Genomic DNA, 14,818 nt, shown 5'->3' with positions numbered 1-14,818 from the left:
AAACACGAATCTGGGTTCATGACCGGCCCGATGGATGCCCTTATAAGAACTTCCCCAATGTGTTTCTCCGTGAGGAGAGCACTCTCATTCAAACAACTCCAGCTTTGCGTCCCATCCGAGAGGACGTCCTAACACCGACTATATCATTTTCATATGGTGCGAGTTAAGAAATGGGCGGAAAATGCATTTCCTAAAGGCCTGCTATTTCTGACCAAAGCCAGCTAAAGAAGACTACGTTCACTTAAACCAAAGACTTGACGCCACAGTTGGGCGAAGGCTGACGGACATCCGGGTCCTGCATGTTGCTGCATCTTCATTTTGTAAAAACGAGGGCAATGACCGGGGAGTGTGACGACACCTGTTCGCACATCTACAACCCCACACCGGCTTTAGACCATGGAAACGTTTTGTCGTTGTTGTTGCCCGATGAAAGCTAGCATACAGTAGAAATACTTGAAAACGTACAATTTTAACGACAGAGAAATGTGTTGTGTAGTTTTAAGACACTACTGTTACACGCCCTTTCCACTAGATACCACGACTAAGAAGCGACCAAATATTTGACAGATCGCTCAACGAATTTCATACACGAAGGACTTTTGTGTCATTTGTTCTTTTGCATCATGCATTATATTCTGATTACATTGTACAAAATAAAGGTCACACAAATCTAAGTTATGGCTCAACGGGCGCCAGCGATCGCCGTGTAGTGGAGAAGAGGGTGACTGGTTCCCAGCTGAAATGGTTGAAATAGCTTGATATTGCCGTCTAAGAAAATTGTATTTTTTGTAAACATTTTGAAAGGTTAAGCCTGTTTGTTCTCAACTCCCCTGCAGCAAGAAACTGTTCTGGTCACATCGTGCATGGCAAAAGTTATGTTGTCACTTCCTCTGAATATGCCGCACCAAAACGCAGCTGACATGTTTGGAATAGCGCTCAGCTCATACATAATACAACAACATGACAGATACTTGTGACTATATGAGATTTCTAACCTTTCGGACATGTTCTAACGAGTGAGAAGTAACAGGCAGTTCTGAGATACATGTAGTCACACAGTATAGCGATGCCGCGGATATATATACAGCAGCCAGGTATTGTTTTAATGGACGGCAAGAATGAATGCAAGACACTCAAAAACAGCCCTTCCGGTCAAAACCTTGTTAACGACGCCTATCCCGCGCCAATCGCGACACTTCAACTCAAACTCATACAAACCTCTAACGTTTCACAAAGACTGCTACAAATATTCATATTTTCCACAAACTGTCAGAGATTGGAACATTTTGCCCCAAGAGATAACTGATACTGCGGAACCCACGAAGTTCAACGCTGCAGTACTACAACACCTAAAGAAGCAGCAATAGCGCATCGCACAGCTCCCCTGCACGCTTTACCCCAATCCAGGGGTGTTGTGCAGAACCCGTACAAGAACAAGAACGGAAAGCTGTAAATGTATACTGAGTACGGAAATGTCTGAATGTTTGATAATCGTGCGGCATCCTAACTAGGTGTCTTTAAGCAATTACAGTTAGATGTTCAACTGTTAGTGTAACAGGTTGTTCAGTGTAGTATAACCAGCTACCGCCGTGCCGCGTGCCTGTGACTCTGGTGTGTTACCCCGAAGGGCGGCCGCCATATACAGAAATATCCCATAGACATCCACACATTGACCTTGAATACCTTGAAACAATTTTACTCTAACGAAACCCCGCTGTTTATGTGAAATAGTCGAATAATCCATCTGGCTATAACTTTAGGTGAAGGAGAGATATTCTGTCGGACATCAGCTTTTGGCCAATCATTTGCTCTGGACAACAGCAACGATAATTCGGTTTTGATCTGTATCTGTATCTGATGAATGAATATGAACTCCATATGAACCTATTTCCTATATTTTGTGTGTTTTAGTACTCTCCAAGCAGAAGTTTGGGTCTGGATTTTTTGTGGCGTGTTTTAGACTTTTTTATCGGGGTTTCTTTTTTGCACTGGAATTTTTTTTCACCCAACCAAACCCAAACCTCTGCTTGGAGAGTAGTGTTTTAGATCAAACGTCATCATAGATCATGATTAGACGCAAATGTAACATAGACCAATCATAACATTAAGAGCTACACATATTTTTTGGTCACTCTACAACCCTCGTGTAGTGGAAAGGGGACAAATGTGACAGGAGGATCGTACAGATTAGAGCCTAATTAATCACCGCAGAGACAGGCCAAGGACACGTCACGCCGCGATGATTCCGTTGCGTAAGTGAAACATGTTCTAAGTGTGGGATGGTATTGTTCGGGACTGTTTGCATTGCATACTTGTAAAGGTGGTTTGCATAAGATGGTCATTCGTGATAATTCTGAAGTTCCCACGTTGACGTCTATTTTTACCATTCCCATTCATGTGTAAATGACGCTGGGCCTTAGTGAGAAGATGCTTGTTTGATCAGTTTACCTAACGACCAGCATTTCAACTGCTATTCTTCTTGTATTCTCTCCGTTTTCTTTGAAGACGCATTTCCGCCGCATGTGTACTGTTCTACCCGGTCCTGATGTCTACACGGCAGCAAGTTTCACCTGTCTTATTCTCCTTTTCATCTTCTTGTTTGTTGGTCGTGCTTAACGTTTCTCTCAAGTGTGATGCGGGAGAAAAGGAGTGTTCAGAAATATGTCAGCCAATGAGCGCTGAGCGGCTAAAGTCAAGTTGACGGCCTAAGGATTGATTTTTCAGTCCGACATCAAAGTATGTTATCGGTACGTTGTCGGTGGCGAATTACGGGACCGACAGCCCGCCGTTGCCACAGTCGGTACGACGACCCGACGACGCCATCCGTCGATCGATCGATCGGCGGAACACGGTCGAGCCTTAAAACACGGTCGGAGTTTTAAAACACGGTCGAGCCTTAAAACACGGTCGGAGCTTTAAAACACGGTCGAGCCTTAAAACACGGTCGGAGCTTACGGCCAGGTTGGGCGGGGATTAACTCTATAGGGGGGAGGGACTCATTAACACCTTCGAAAATGGGATGTGTATTGGCCATTAATCAACTAGTTAGTCAGATTGGACACATGAGTAGTTAATATGATCTATCTCTTCCTAAACACAGAATGCGAATTTGAAACAAACACAAAAGTGATTCTTTTGAATTCCCCTCCTTTGCCTCCAAATCAAATAGTATAAGTCATGAACTGCCCAGTTACTTAGTGTAAAATTTTCCCAACCGTTTATGATGTCTTCTTGTCATAAGGTCTGTTATACATCACGTGAGAAATTGCCCGCATTAAACTTCATGGGTGTTGATTCCACTATGAAGCCTTCACCAAAAGACTCACCTGTTGCATGGCTTAACAAAAGAACTTAAATTTTGCACACCCAGTATTTCCAGCCCTGGGAGGCAATATCATGTTCATTGGGAGGCAATATCATGTTACCAGACCGAAGCTGACCTAACTGAACATATGGTCCATCTATCATAAGTAAATTATAATTGAAAACCATAGTTCAAAGTGCGCAGGACCAAAATGTAGTTTTACTCTAGGCATCGTATCTAATACATGTATCTAATACATGCCTAATATCTCTCTCTACTTATATATCTATATATCTCTCTCTCTATATATATATATCTACACATAACTTTCACTTTCACTGCTATTGCAGTTCAAGCTATAAATAAAGGAAATTCAGAGACAATTGCGGCAGAGGATGTGATGTTTTATTAATTATTTTTACATATCTATTTATCTATATGACAAAATTTTCTCACTTTGAACATATGTTGAGCATGTTCTTAGAGCAATATTAAAAGCATACAAATACAATGCTTTTGAACCCTCCTATGACAGGTTAGATCTGGATGGCCCCAGATGTACAGACATAGACACTTGTGAAATCTTCAGCTTGCTGTAACACAAATGCTATTAGGATGAGCTACATGTCGAATAGAACTGCATGGCACATTGCATTACAAAGGTTGTGCAAAAAGCGAATCTATGAATGGAACAACAGCCATCATCTCAATCTTTGTAATAAAAATTGGGGTGTCTTTACGATCCACCCCACTTCGCCAGCGAAGCCCCCTCACGTCGTTTGGCCAGCCAGCTGAGGCCGTTGCCCAGGGGTTGGCACGTGGAGCCACAACGTGAGAGGCTTTAGGGGATAGGATGAAACGTGTGCTTAGCCACTCTTAAAGTCAAGAGTGCAGCTGCTAAGCCTCACTACCCAGAGCCCCCTAACCCCCAACACAAACACAACACGCTACAGGTGCATTTAATTTACAATTATAAACAGGAGTGGAGACGTACATGTACACAGTTTTCGCCTACATCAAGACAAACACACACAACAAACAAAACACATCAGGTGCATTTAATTTTATTATGGACAGGTGTGAAGACGTAGATTTACACAGTTTTGGCCTACATCAAGACAAAACACACAATGTGCACTTGATGCACATCTAAAGGACAGGAACTAGTATATTGGACCTTCCCTAGATACATACACTCTCCAATATGAACACACACTCCAGCATGCACACACAGTCACACACACATGCACATGAACAAACAGCCAACCATCTGTCTATCTCCTGGGGAACAAAATCATAGTTAGTACATATACAGAGAGCAAACAACCTGTTCATCTCCAGACAAAAAATCACTTTTAGTACAAACAGCCAAACTACCTGTTTATCTTCAGAAGAAAAATCACAGTCATTACAAACAGCCAATCTACCTGTGTATCTTCAAAAGTATAATCAAAGTCAGTACAAACTACTACAAACACTATCAGCCAAACTTCCTGCGTATCTTCAGAAGAAAAAAAGGTGAGGACAAACAGCCAAACTACCTGTTTATGTTCAAAAGATAAATCATGGTCAGTACAAACACAAACAGCCAAACTACCTGTTTATGTTCAGAAGAAAAGGTAGAGGACAAACAGCAAACTACCTGTTTATGTTCAAAGATAAATCATGGTCAGTACAAACACAAACAGCCAAACTACCTGTGTATCTTCAGAAGAAAAATCACAGTCAGTACAAACAGCCAATCTACCTGTGTATCTTCAAAAGTATAATCAAAGTCAGTACAAACTACTACAAACACTATCAGCCAAACTACCTGCGTATCTTCAGAAGAAAAAAAGGTGAGGACAAACAGCAATCTACCTGTTTATGTTCAAAAGATAAATCATGGTCAGTACAAACACAAACAGCCAAACTACCTGTTTATGTTCCGAAGAAAAAAAGGTGAGGACAAACAGCAAACTACCTGTTTATGTTCAAAAGATAAATCATGGTCAGTACAAACACAAACAGCCAAGCTACCTGTGTATCTTCAAAAGTATAATCAAAGTCAGTACAAACTACTACAAACACTATCAGCCAAACTTCCTGCGTATCTTCAGAAGAAAAAAGGTGAGGACAAACAGCAAACTACCTGTTTATGTTCAAAAGATAAATCATGGTCAGTACAAACAGCCAATCTACCTGTGTATCTTCAAAAGTATAATCAAAGTCAGTACAAACTACTACAAACACTATCAGCCAAACTACCTGCGAATCTTCAGAAGAAAAAAAGGTGGGGACAAACAGCAAACTACCTGTTTATGTTCAAAAGATAAATCATGGTCAGTACAAACACAAACAGCCAAACTACCTGTGTATCTTCAGAAGAAAAATCAGTCAGTACAAACACAAACAGCCAAGCTACCTCGTTTATGTTCCGAAGAAAAAAGGTGAGGACAAACAGCAAACTACCTGTTTATGTTCAAAAGATAAATCATGGTCAGTACAAACACAAACAGCCAAGCTACCTGTGTATGTTCAGAAGAAAAATCAGTCAGTACAAACACAAACAGCCAAACTACCTGTTTATGTTCAGAAGAAAAAAAGGTGAGGACAAACAGCAAACTACCTGTTTATGTTCAAAAGATAAATCATGGTCAGTACAAACACAAACAGCCAAACTACCTGTGTATCTTCAGAAGAAAAATCAGTCAGTACAAACAGCCAATCTACCTGTGTATCTTCAAAAGTATAATCAAAGTCAGTACAAACTACTACAAACACTATCAGCCAAACTTCCTGCGTATCTTCAGAAGAAAAAAGGTGAGGACAAACAGCAAACTACCTGTTTATGTTCAAAAGATAAATCATGGTCAGTACAAACACAAACAGCCAAGCTACCTGTGTATCTTCAAAAGTACATGTATAATCAAAGTCAGTACAAACTACTACAAACACTATCAGCCAAACTACCTGCGAATCTTCAGAAGAAAAAAAGGTGAGGACAAACAGCAAACTACCTGTTTATGTTTAAAAGATAAATCATGGTCAGTACAAACACAAACAGCCAAACTACCTGTTTATGTTCAGAAGAAAAATCATGGCCAGTACAAATTACCTGTGTAGCTTCAGAAGAAAAATTAAAGTCAGTACAAACAGCAAACTACCTGTGTATTTCAAGAGAAAAAAATCAGTTAGTACAAACAGCTAGTCCTGACGGATATATAGACACGCATATACACATACACACTGACACACACACACGCACAAGCACAAACATATGCACAAACTCGCACTACACTAACACACACTACACTACACTAACACACACTCTACACTAACACACACACACTGCACTCACTAACACACACACACACACACACACACACATACACACACATACACTCTCACACACACACACTGCACTAACACACACACACACACACACACACACACAACAAACTTCGAGACTGGACACACAATGTGCTCTTAATTTAAAACTATGTCCACGTGTGAAGAAATACATATACACAGTACCATATACATGTAACAAGACTGGACACACAATGTGCTCTTAATTTAAAACTATGTCCACGTGTGAAGACATACATATACACAGTACCATATACATGTAACAAGACTGGACACACAATGTGCTCTTATCTTAAAACTATGGACATGTGTGAAGACTACATATACACACTCTGATACATGCAATCACATACACACATGCACCAACACACGCTTACACTGATAACGTACATACATGAACTAGCACACACACACACACTCACACACACACATGCACCCAGTATTTCAAGCCCTGGCATATATTGAGGGAAAACTATCTTTGACAGAATTACACGTCCACGGGCCTTGGGTGAGGTAAGCTGGGTTGTCTGATTTGGAGAATCCATGTGGAAGCTTCAATTTGCAAGGGAGCTTGTATAATCACTCTTCTGGATAGGCTGTCCCGGTACTGTAGAATAAATGCAACACAAAGGTAAGGTATTATGATCTTATCTTTATGCAGCCCAAACCCACTAACTGTACGAAACTGGTGTATCACTGCTAAAAGTCTTACAATGTTTTTGCGAAACAAACAAGAGAAGTTGTGTACCAGCGGTATCTTGCAGTCACTCCATGAACTTGATGATGAAGTGGGGCGTAGGTCTGCACAGCATCTCCCAGACTCAGTCAGACTCCCACTAGTCCAAAGTGATGGGGATATCTTTAAAAAATTAGAATAACAAATATGTAATACACATGTAATCATAAATGTATGTAATTACATGTAATAACTACTAGTACTTCATTGCAACAGAATGCACCGGCGGGACATTACATTGTTTTGCTACAAAGCACCTTGACCCCATCAAAAGTGTTTCTACATACATGTATTTCTAGACACACAACTATCGATAGAAATCCATTTCTGCTGTGTATAAGATGCTTGAAATTTGTGACTACAGATGTGAGTTTTTGAAACAACCTTGACAGAGGCTGGTCTCTGCTGAAATAGTTCAAATTGGAACCTAAATGCCCTTGTATAATGCCTGCCAGGTTTTGTGAGATGGGTGTTGTTTAGGTTTGCTGCAACTATCTAGTCTTATTTCTTTGTCCTGTGGCAATGTTCTGTTGAAAACTAGTGGAGATGAATACAACATTTTTCAAAACCTCAGTTGTCAGTTAATATGCAAATCACTCCCTGTCGTCTGCTGCCATTGTTTCCATATGCAGTCTGCTTCAGACTCCCTGTGGCTTATAAGTTTATATAACCCATTGATGATGTTTGGGGTCATCTACTAGTACTAACGCCCTGACAGGAGGTAGCTTCTTATAGTGAGGACTATGGGTTCTCCTGCAGCGTAAGTAGGACAGTAATACACATCACTGTATCAGAGCCTTGTCTAAATTAAATAAATCGTATCCTCTCTTCTTATTAATCAGCATCTACATTCTGGCATGGCAACAGAAATCTTTGCCTATTTTCGACATGTCAACCACTTTTAGGGGGGGCAACAAAATTTCATGTTTTTTTTTCTTCATAAAATCAGGCAAAAAGTACGCTGATGTCATCCATAAAAATTACTTGCTGTGTCCTAAATTACCCTAAGCCACAGGGAGTCTGAACAGACTGGCACTGACAACAATGACAGCACATGGAAGGGAGTGATTTGCATATTAACTGACTTTTATCTGTAAACATGGAGAAATTAGGATGGAACTCTCCTCTTATCATAACAAAAGCTGCACATAACAAAAAATAACTGAATAACCGGTGAGTGGCCACCAGTGGCCAGTGTTTATAATGCTAATCTGTGCCTGCCTTTTAGTTTGATTCCAGAGGACTGGCACTGGAAACATTGACAAATGGAGTGATTTGCATATTAACTGACATCCATGTTTTGAAAAATGTAACTATTTATCTATTCTTTGTCCACTAGTTCGAGAAGCATTAGTACAGCGAAAAATGACAGATAGTTATAGTACCCTCAATTCATTATCTGTTGTCTGTCCGTTTTAGAATGTCTTGAAGAGAAACCTGTCTTGTTCACTATACTACGTTACCCGAATTTTATTGGGTGATTTTTATTTTTAGTACAATTTGGCCAGGGAGTTAGCCAGACAGAGAAGGCACATTTTTTTTACCCTGAGTAGAGTAGGCCGGCTAGCTCCCCTGGTATAGTATTCCCTTTATAATATTTTTGGCCAATTTCTACTATTTTTCCATCCACCCGCGGTGTCCGGTATAGGCTACATAAATTCATGCTAATCTGCCATCGCCATGCTGCCCTGACTCGGCGAACTACTGCCCATTATATAGCTGCAGTCAACAGTTCAAAATCAAATAACTTCATGCACTGATCGTCCACATAGACATTACAAAAAAACGACGAACAAAACTTTACTTAACGTTAGTACCTACCGCCGGATAGCAGCGCCACAACTTGGATGGAAAGCAGCGGAGAACTGGTTGGGCATGTCGTCAAATTTTATCCAAGACGTGCGACAATCCGTTATTTCACAGCTCTAACCAGGGATATTCCACTCTTGTACTCGGGTAAGGATTCCAGATATTTTCAAGTGCTACTACCAGTCGACAACATGCATACAACATACACAAGCACCTCATTTGTTGACAAGTACTAACTGTTGGGAAAAATGTGTTTTGTCTAGTATACCACTATATGAATCTCGTACAGAAACAAAGGTGGTCTGAGTGTGTCAGAGTATAACTTTTTTGGTTTGACTCACTCCACTGTCATTGCGCATGCGCTCCAGGCGGGGTACGGTACGAGCCAATCTCCCACTTTCTTGAAAAGGTACTGTGCTTCCTTCCATTAGTGAGCTAAATTATGGCAGCCCCTGTGTGCCCACTTGAGTTAGAGCTCCTCACCCGTCCTGACACCCCGTTATGTGACCTTATTGACTGGATGCAGGAGCGTGGCTTGTTGGCGACGAGCATGGACTGCAATAGATGCCCCCCAGGTGTGGAAATGGAGTTCCGGGAACGCGCTGACGTTCAGGACGAGCACACATGGAGATGCCCCCGATGCAGCACGTCGAAGTCAATCAGGGCAGGGAGCCTGTTTGCTGAGTTCCCCAAAATCCATCTCCGGGTGTGGTTGAGGTTTCTGTTCAAGTGGATGGAGGACAAGCTTACAACCAACATCAAGACCGAATTGGAGACAGTAGGCTACGTCAGCAAGACTACACTACTCGCCATGTGCAGACTGATCCGCTACTTGTGTGCGAGATATCTTGTTGATCATCCCCCAATCCCCATGGGTGGCCCTAATGTACTGTTGCAGATGGACGAATCGTGCTTCAGGAAGAAGCCCAAGTATGGTAGAGGGCAAAGGTCTAGACCCATATGGGTTTTCGGTATTGTGAGGACAGATGTCCAACCAGCTGTGGGCTACATGCAGGTTGTAGAACGTCGGGATGCTGCTACGCTGCTGCCCATCATACAGCGTTCCGTCCTACCTGGCTCTACAGTATACTCAGATGAATGGGCGGCATATCGTAATGTCGCACTACTACCTAATGTGGCACAGCACCACACAGTCAACCATTCGCTACATTTTGTTGACCCAGTAACAGGGATCCACACACAGCACATAGAAGCCTACTGGTCTCGCAAGAAGGAGAAGCTGCGCAGGATGCATGGCTGCTATGGGCCGGACACTCAATCATATCTCAATGAACTGATGTGGAGAGAGCGGTATTGCAAGACCCCAATTGAAGGCCTGCGGAATCTTTTGGTGTTCGTTGCTGATAAATATTCATTCTAAGATTCCATCCTTCTTCCCACCCACACCACACCCGGTCTTTCTTGCAAATCTTCCAAAATTACCTCACCAAACCGGTCTTTTTCAAGACCCTATGGCAGCCATTTGTGAGTGCCTCCTCGTGGCGGTTGCTGGGAAATATGCGGAGCTTTATAATACATATGGCTGTGATGCATAGCTAAATCTCACAGAAAGAAAGAAGTGCAAAAATCACTACACATATTACCTAACACTAACACTGGCTGAAAAATAAATATGCAACGACAAGGCAAAGGGCTCGCCCGTGAACAATTGTTGGTTAAACACTGAATCATATTGCTCCCGGGATCCCAAGGATTTATTATGTGATGTTGTTTGCGTAATTTTTAAGGGTTAGGCGGGCGAATGCGAATTATCGAGCGGGAGATATCGTCTTGATGCCACGAGTAATTAGCCACGAGGGGTGGAGCTAGAATAAACAGTCACATCATCATGCATCGGGTCTAATGTCACATGGCACGGCCAGACCCGACAAAGGCCATGACGTATTCTTGAGAATGTCACCCGGAGATCGATCAGGTCAGACTGCCCGGCGCCCTTGTGCCAGTTGATCTAAGACTGTTTGTTTTAGCGTCATTGTGACACATCTGCATTAGATAATTAATGCTAATCGTACGGTATGATAATGCCGGCGGCATCCTTTCACTCAAAACAATATTTTTGCATAGCAAAAAGATGTTTTACGCTTCAGTATACCTGCCTTACAGTCCGGAGTATAAACACAGCCGAATATGTTTTCAGGTTTGACCGAAACGACTATTTATTAAAAATAATTAAAAATACTTACCACGAGGAAAAATATCTGAGAATTACAAACATTCGACACAGAACAGCCATCACAAAACTCCGGATAAGTTCACACAAACTCCACATAGAAAAGGGAAGACACAACCACATTCCTCTACAGCAAAGGATCTGCCAATTTTGTAATCTAGATTATATTGAAGATGAATGCCATTTTGTAGTTGACTGCACATTATATAGAAACGAGAGGGATTCCCTCTATACTTTTGTAATAGATAAGTTCCCAAGTGTCACGAAGTGACAGTTATACATTAACTTAAGCACTTGTACTTTACCTTATACATTGTAGTAGCTATAGTTAGAACCCTTCCTTCGGGCGGGGGTTCGCTGCCTGTTCGAACACACCTTGCGCACGTGATCACCACGTGCGCACGCGGTGTTGAGCAGGTGTTCGAACAGGTAGCAACGACACCTGTTCGAAGGAAGGGGTTCTAGAAAGGTAACGTTGGGGAGATCAGACTTGAAAAGATTAAAGAAACGACAGGACGACATCTCTGAGTCTCCGTGTCTTCTCTACGCCACCGTGACACAAGCTTTAGACATTTAGATAGAATAGAAAAATTTGAATTCCTCATGAAACTTGACAAACCATGTATAATTAGCTCAATATGTTCGTACATCTTTAACTGCGTCAAGAAGCGAGAAGAAGCTGAACCTGTAAATAGTAGATCGCATTAGTTTATATAGTATGTAAGTGTCATTACTGTTTTCTTTTCCCTGTTTACCCATGACCTGTACTTAGCTCGTTAGAGCACAAGCGTACAATAAAGGTCTTTCATTCATTCATTCATTAAAAACATGTAACAAAGTAAATATGTAAACGTGTCACAAATTATGAATAATGTTTATTGCAAATTCATGCCCGAGGGAAACAAGAGAAACATATGGTTTAAAAACAAACAAAGGGTACACATAAAACTACATGTACTGATAACTACGAAGAAACTACTAGTAAAAACTACTGGGTTTGACTTCTTTTTTGAAGACAGAGGAATCCAAAGGATCCCACTTATTATATGAAGCAGAAATAGCCTATGAAACCCAAGCTCCGGGGGGCTCCCCACATAGACGGACTATCTAGGAGGCCGGCGAAAAGCGAGGTTCAGTCAAGCTATAAGAAATAAATCCCCATGGAATTTGTACAACGTATCGGAAATCGAACAAAGTTGATTGTACTGTAAACTGGCTGACTACTGGTAACTCCCTCTATGGAGGTAGACAAACCTCCATGCTCCATGCTTTTATCTCTCTATTTTGCCAATTACAAATGTACTACTATTTCCAGCCGCGCCTTACTCCATACTGGTTTATCTGACTGCAAGTAGGCATCGCATTCAGCATAAAGCCTAGCCTGGTATCCAGTCTGATTCGTGGTCGGGGCCGCAAGAGCTCTGGCCCGCCCGCCTCACATAAGCGTCCCGGTGTGTATTTCACGAGAGATTAATTAGCCCTCCTATCGTGTTGGGGGAAACCAAATCCCCGAGCATACTGTCTCTAAATAGCGTAACACTCCTACCGGGACGGTCTGTTGCACTGGGCGGGGGAAGGTCTTAGAGGCCCCGAAGACACATCCTGCCTAAACACCCCAATACCCCCAAACACGATCAGACTGGATACCAGGCTACATAAAGCCATATGTCAGACACAAAACTGCTAAAACTAATTCAGTTGTGAGAAAGTCAGATAAAAGTAGACATTTTGAGACACTGCGCTAGTTTGAACAGATTTCTCTGTTTCATGTGATAATACACAGTACAAAAGGTCACTCGTGTGAATGTCATACTTTTTGGACAAAATATGCTGTCTACAGCTCACTTTCAAACGCTGCGCTAGTTTGAACACGCATACTCTTGGACGAAATATGCTGTCTACAGCTCACTTTCAAACGCTGCGCTAGCTGCAGACGTAGTTAGGGTTAGGGCTAGGGTTAGGGGTACCGCCACAGAAAATAACAGATTTCTCTGTTTCATGGGATAATACACCGTACAAAAAGTCTCTCGTGTGAATGTCATACTTTTTGGACAAAATATGCTGTCTACAGCTCACTTTAAAACGCTGCGCTAGTTTGAACACGCAAGCGTGCAGAGCGTAAGACAAGGTGTTTGTGCGTTAGGGTTAGGGCTAGGGTTAGGGGTACCGCCACAGAAAATAACAGATTTCTCTGTTTCATGGGATAACAAACAGTACAAAAAGTCTCTCGTGTGAATGTCATACTTTTTGGACGAAATATGCTGTCTACAGCTCACTTTAAAACGCTGCGCTAGTTTGAACACGCAAGCGCGCAGAGCGTAAGACAAGGTGTCTGTGCGTTAGGGTTAGGGCTAGGGTTAGGGGTACCGCCACAGAAAATAACAAATTTCTCACTTTAAAACGCTGCGCTAGTTTGAACACGCAAGCGCACAGAGCATAAGACAAGGTGTCTGTGCGTTAGGGTTAGGGCTAGGGTTAGGGGTACCGCCACAGAAAATAACAGATTTCTCTGTTTCATGGGATAACAAACAGTACAAAAAGTCTCTCGAGTGAATGTCATACTTTTTGGACGAAATATGCTGTCTACAGCTCACTTTAAAACGCTGCGCTAGTTTGAACACGCAAGCGCACAGAGCGTAAGACAAGGTGTCTGTGCGTTAGGGTTAGGGCTAGGGTTAGGGGTACCGCCACAGAAAATAACAGATTTCTCTGTTTCATGGGATAATACACAGTACAAAAAGTCTCTCGTGTGAATGTCATACTTTTTGGACGAAATATGCTGTATATAGCTCACTTTAAAACGCTGCGCTAGTTTGAACACGCAAGCGCGCAGAGCATAAGACAAAGTGTCTGTGCGTTAGGGTTAGGGCTAGGGTTAGGGGTACCGCCACAGAAAATAACAGATTTCTCTGTTTCATGTGATAATACACAGTACAAAAAGTCTCTCGTGTGAATGTCATACTTTTTGGACGAAATATGCTGTCTACAGCTCACTTTAAAACGCTGCGCTAGTTTGAACACGCAAGCGCACAGAGCATAAGACAAGGTGTCTGTGCGTTAGGGTTAGGGCTAGGGTTAGGGGTACCGCCACAGAAAATAACAGATTTCTCTGTTTCATGTGATAATACACAGTACAAAAAGTCTCTCGAGTGAATGTCATACTTTTTGGACGAAATATGCTATCTACAGCTCACTCTAAAACGCTGCGCTAGTTTGAACACGCAAGCGCGCAAAGCGTAAGACAGGGTGTCTGAGTGAGCGTTAGAGTTAGGCCACAGAAAATGTACGTAAACGATCTTGCAACCATGTTAAACTTAAACTCACGATCATGTGACCCTCCTTTCTTAAAAGACACATCTATTAGTAGCTTATATTGGGCCGACGATCTTGTCCTCTTATCTGAGTCAGGGCTAAAGGAATGCTTAGG

The 14,818-nt window shown here is 42.0% G+C and overlaps 1 long non-coding RNA gene across 1 annotated transcript; it reads right to left on the bottom strand.

Annotated features, from left to right (window-relative positions):
- Positions 1-6,673: 6,673 nt before the first annotated feature.
- LOC109461786 lies at positions 6,674-9,490 on the bottom strand. The gene is made up of 3 exons (XR_002139710.1): positions 9,213-9,490; positions 7,404-7,514; positions 6,674-7,262 (listed from the first exon to the last, which is right to left on the bottom strand). It is a non-coding gene; the product is annotated as an uncharacterized LOC109461786 (long non-coding RNA).
- Between the last annotated feature and the right edge of the window lie 5,328 nt (positions 9,491-14,818).

This window comes from Branchiostoma belcheri, unplaced genomic scaffold, assembly GCF_001625305.1.
Source record: "Branchiostoma belcheri isolate BF01 breed outbred unplaced genomic scaffold, Haploidv18h27 scaffold96, whole genome shotgun sequence".
NCBI lineage: Eukaryota > Metazoa > Chordata > Leptocardii > Amphioxiformes > Branchiostomatidae > Branchiostoma > Branchiostoma belcheri.
This window is presented reverse-complemented; position numbering and strand designations above follow the sequence as displayed.